Genomic DNA, 4965 nt, shown 5'->3' with positions numbered 1-4965 from the left:
TACTTTTATCATAGAGCCGTTCATGTGGAAATTTTCGGTGAAGTTGCGATGTCAGGGAAACTGAACCAATCCAGCAATTCACTCCCGTCCCAGCAGAGCACGTTGCTTGGTCCTAAGTCATTTATTATCAGTATAAAGTTGAAGTCCCCATGAACGTAGTGATACACCGAGGTCGGACGTGCGGTGGATAAGAACTGTATCCTCACTTTGTTGCTGTCTTTGAATTCATATACCTCGGAACCGATCCACGGATTCTCGGTTTTGCTCTAAATACGATGATCGTCGATCGCCGGTGCTCGAACGTAGTGACCGATATCGCGCCGATTGTCATCACCTGGGTGACGACGTCTATGTACGTACCGCTCCATCGATAGATTACGGACGGTATGGAAAATTTGTCGGCGTTATTGGCGATGATAAGATGGAGTCGGTCGTCCAGTGTGAAAAGTTTAGCATCTACGAAGATGCCTCTGTATCCTATGGTGTGGCGGAATCGTAATGGGTGACTCGGTTTTTTTTGTGTGAAGATTGCACAGACTGGGCTTGTAACACACTAACAGGTAACTGGTGTTCTTCCACACAATGCTTACCGAATCCGTCCATGACGAGGGCCGTGCAAACATTCAGGCGGCATCAAGAAGAGAATTGAATCAGCACGCGAGACACCGTTGATTCAATATTTCCAGTATTTTTCAGGTAAAGATCCTAAAAATATAATTTGCGACGCTCTTTTTCCAGTTATTGTACTTCTTTTTGCGCTTATAATATCTCCGGCAGCACTAAATAAGCGTTCAGACGGGACAGACGTTCCCACAATCACGAAGTATTTCATGGCGACTTCGTACACGTTTGGGTAAACATCCTTTAGTTTATACCAAACTTTTAACGGATCCTCGCTTCTATCGACGACATTAGCGTTAAGAAACTGTCGAAGTTCGACAGGTACGCCACCAGGCTCGTCGCAGTTTATTGATTGAGATGCTCTTAATTCATCGTAAACGTTCCACAAATCTCCTATTTTCTCAGTATTTGATCTATTTTCTACGGCAATAGATTGAGTCTCTCTCTGATTTTTTTTCAGCAACTGGCAAATCTTACTTATTGCTGTAGAAACAGCTAATGGACCGCGGAAGAGCAGTTTCTTAAAACGTGGGTCCAGCAAAGTAGATACAGCAAGCATAGAGTTTTTTTCAACGCTTGAATCTTCATTCACAAATCTCTTGTGAAGTTCTCGTAAAACATTTTTGAGCAGATAGTCTGAAATCTTGTGCTCAACATTCAGTTTCTCCAATGTTCTCACTAGGCAATTGACGATAGGGATAATTTTACTGCACGTGACATACGATTCACCCGACATTTCCGTGGTAACACATTCGATCGGACGCAAAATGGTACAGGCATCTTCCAAAATTTGTAGCTCGTCGCGTGTTGTCGTCTCTGGGACATCGTCCTGCTTTTTTCGCGGAAGGGTGATCAATACGGTGTTCACTTGATTTGCCAGTTGAACAAATCTCTCTATCATGTAAAAAAGCGAGTTCCATCGTGTCTCGCATTCCTGCTTTAATTTTAAAACTAGTCTACCATTTTCAAGATCCGAAGTCTGTAACTCCTTGAGTGCGTCTGCTGCTTTGACGCTGCGTTTGAAATACGTGACAATTGATTTCACTTTCTTCACCACAGTCTGGAATTCCGGTGTTGCAGCGATTGCATCTTGGACAGCTAGATTTAGGGTGTGAGCGAAACACCCCATATGTTTTTGATGTCCAAACGTATCCCGTATCGCCTTCGCCATGTTAGAAGCGTTGTCTGTAACTACAGCTACTACTGCATCAGCATTAATGTGCCACTCATCTAGTACCTCGCTTATAATTGTTGATATATATTCTGCGTTGTGGCTTTTTTCTAATTCCTTTATTCCCAGAGATATACATTCTAGTCGCATAGCTTCAAAATTAATGTAATGTACAGTGATGCCGATATAACTCCGGGTATTAAATGGTTCTGTCCAGATGTCTGTAGTTAAACAAAGATGTTTGACTTTTGAAAGCATGGTCTTGATTATCGAACTGAGTAGCTCGTACTTTTCGTCTGACCGCATTGTAATAGTTTTTCGACATGGCACAGTGTATAGAGGTGCCACGATTCTTACGAAATTCCTGAATCCTTTGTCCTCGACCATCGAGAAAGGCTGTCGGTCCACCGCTATCATATACAGGATAGCGTTCATGATCTTACACGCCGTACTACCACCATCTAAAGTAATAAAATTTAAATAAGCCATGATATAAATATAAATATGCTTATAAATATGCATATATTGCTTATAAATTACCAGTGTATGCTTTGATTTTTTGGAAAGCTTGATCAATAAATGGTTGCTTCACTTGCTTCTGGATCCGAGTCGAACTAGTCGAAGGCTCCTCCGATGTTGAACGAACTATGCTGGGGATACCTGCTTCTGATTTATGTATCGGGGTGCAAGATCTCGATCGTTTAAATTGAGATGTTGATGATAAAGCTGGATCAGATTCGATCAATATAGGATCATCTTCAGCTTCAGATTCGTGATCGATACTATCGACTGATGTTGCGATCTTTTTTTGTAGCGTAACAGAACCACTTTCAGAAATAATGTATTCTGGCCATTCTGGGTGACTTCGTTGTAAGTGGTTAAATAAATGTGTGGTATTGCCATGGTTTTTATAAACCTTTTGACACAAAATACATCGTTTTGAAATTTCGCTGTGCTTTCTGAAAAAGTCATGCACAGAACTCCTTTTTCGTTTTTGGCTAAGGCTTGAGACAGTTGAAACCGACATTTTGCTGGAATAAACGTTACAAAAAATCAATTCAAATATCTCTTTATGTTAAAGACATTTAGTTCCATTTGACTGTTACAAAAGAATTATGATGAACAGACAGTAATAAAAAGACTCACTTGTTGCTTTCTGTCAGTATAGTCCGGATTTGACCTATTGTCTGAATACTAGGCAATAATCCAACGTGAACACAAAAAATCTTGCTGTCATTAATGGCAGGTAATGATAAATAGTCAAATATCTCTGTGCAATACTGCCATACTGTTATACTGCCGTATTTACATAAGCACTCGTCATAAAAGCCATAAACTTGCGTTATCTGTCGTGATTCGTGATTTCCTCTTACCAACGTGATTCTGTCAGAATAACGGACCTAGACATGACAAGACACAAAATGTAAAATTATATTGTAGTAGCAATTCTGTTAGCTATTTTGGATTTAATTTCTTTTTAATAATTTTTATTAAAATAGAGATGAAAAGAGTGTGACTAAAATTTATGTAAAGTACATATATACATACATACACAATTAATTATATATTTATGTACAGTAAGACGCAGCTATTTTCAATTATTTAAGGTAATTAAGCTTATGTTGTTATAAGTTTTGACATACCTTTAATGCAAGTAGAAGAAGATATGTTTTGACGCTATAAAAACCTTGGACTACAAAATCTTCTATGAAAAGGTAATTTTCTAGCACATCTGCACCTACTTTGAATAACTTCTCCAAATCATAAAACTGTCCATGGATATCCTCATAAACCTAAGGAAAACACATTGTGCGTGTAGGCTTTAAATGTATTTAATGTTCAGACAATCTGATAGCTGTTTACGAGAAATAGAGATAGTTACTGTCACAGGTGAGTCAACACGCTGTATCTTGCTTTCCTCGATTAGGATTTCACGAGCTTTTGCACACAAGTTGACCTGTGCACCTCGTACCTTGACCTCAGCCTCCTTGACAATTTCACACTTTAGCTACTCGATTTGCCAATACAAGTCGCTAGATTTGGCCATCATATGGTGCAAAGCTAAACCGATCTAGGTTCTCCACCGGAGAGCGCAGCCGTTGTTAACGGCTCCTCACGTGCCCATACAAGACCTCGCTGTCTCGACTGGTGCTTTAGGACCTGTAGAAGAGCAGTAAAGTAACTGGGTAAAGTAACTGGGTAAATCCAAGATACAAAGGTAATGGAACAAAGCACAAGAAGTCCATAAACAAAAAATTTACACGCTGCACATAGTACTTACTGATTGTTGTCGTCGTCGTTGTTCGTCGGCCTCTGGTTTTGACCGCCGTAATCGACACAAGTAACGAGCGAATCGTCGTCGAGTTTCTATTAATAATAAAATAATACGACCGGGGACTCTTATAATGGCGGAATTATTTGCTGCACTCGCTTCAAATCGAGCCCCAAGTCGTTTGCGGTCGGCGGTAGTACACACCAAATTGTTTAACACAAACACGTAATTAAAACTTTCGAAGTGAAATGGGCTGCACGTGCACACGGAATGTGCAACTGTCAACAGTGTCAACTGAACGCGGTAACGCTTGCCGCGCGGCGGAAGTTGGCGAACTTTGATTGGCTACCACGTCGCTTCTTGCCGCGCGGCGCGCGCAAGCGTGCCTGCGTCCCATGTGTAGGAGCTAGGAGCTGATAGGCTCCCTGAAAATAGTCGATTATGGCGAAAAAAGGATCGATTCGCAAATAATCGACTGTCAAAATAATCGATTAATAATCACGATTAATTCATGAAAAAAGATCGATTCTCAAATAATCGAATCAGAATCTCGCATCACGCGAGCATTCGTCTTCCGGCCGTCGTACGGTACACACCGGTTGTAATCAGTTTCGAGTAAAATAATTAGTTGCGTCATCCTTTCGCTGTGAACATTGTAATCGAGTCGTGAGGTGGCCGAAATCTGCCTCTCAGGGTCATGTTCCAAAACTCACTCTGGGTAACTAAAATCTATAGTTTACGTCACGTACACTATAGCATTTTAGTTAACTAGAGTGAGTTTTGGAACATGACCCTGTGTGTAGCAGCCAACATATCGGTTGATCGTATACGCAGCTAATAACGGACAACGACTGTCGTCGCATAAAGGAAGCCATTAAGATACGTTCCGGTGAGCCTTGCC

At 40.8% G+C, this 4965-nt stretch overlaps 1 pseudogene across 1 annotated transcript; it reads right to left on the bottom strand.

Moving 5' to 3' along the window:
* Nucleotides 1-671: 671 nt before the first annotated feature.
* On the bottom strand, nucleotides 672-4346 carry LOC143901640 (uncharacterized; annotated as a pseudogene). Its single transcript, XR_013258139.1, has 6 exons — nucleotides 4074-4346; nucleotides 3675-3952; nucleotides 3436-3585; nucleotides 2939-3192; nucleotides 2333-2823; nucleotides 672-2253 (listed from the first exon to the last, which is right to left on the bottom strand). The product of XR_013258139.1 is annotated as an uncharacterized LOC143901640 (transcript).
* Nucleotides 4347-4965: the final 619 nt, after the last annotated feature.

Source organism: Temnothorax americanus, unplaced genomic scaffold (assembly GCF_048541705.1).
Source record: "Temnothorax americanus isolate GAGA-0224 unplaced genomic scaffold, ASM4854170v1 Scaffold35, whole genome shotgun sequence".
Taxonomy (NCBI): domain Eukaryota; kingdom Metazoa; phylum Arthropoda; class Insecta; order Hymenoptera; family Formicidae; genus Temnothorax; species Temnothorax americanus.
The sequence above is the reverse complement of the archived record's forward strand: the minus strand, read 5'-3'. Positions and strand labels throughout refer to the sequence as shown.